Here is a 384-nt window from a genome sequence, read left to right as displayed (position 1 = left end):
ACCAAATGCGTATTGTGAAAGCTGCAGGAGCCATCCCCTGGCCCGTGCGGGTGAGCCCAGCGGGGGGCAGGGGGGTAGGGGGGGTGTCCCCACGGTGCTCTGCTCCCTGCAGTCCCTGCGGCGCCGTGTTTACTGTGGTTTCCGTGGCTGCTGGGACTCTGCACGTGTCGATTTCCCTGCTGGGCCCCTCCGCGCACTGTTGCCCCAGCAGCATGGCCGGCAGGCTGGAAATTCCCCCTGTGGAGCCACACGAGGGCCTCTGCGCTCCTGGGCAGCTGTGAGCCACCTCCCCGTGCAGACGGCTATGCCCCTGTGCAGACGGACAGCTGCATCCCCGTGCAGACGGCTATGTCCCCGTGCAGACAGACAGCTGTGTCCCCGTGC

This window comes from Plecotus auritus (assembly GCF_963455305.1).
Source record: "Plecotus auritus genome assembly, chromosome: 7".
NCBI lineage: Eukaryota > Metazoa > Chordata > Mammalia > Chiroptera > Vespertilionidae > Plecotus > Plecotus auritus.
This window is presented reverse-complemented; position numbering follows the sequence as displayed.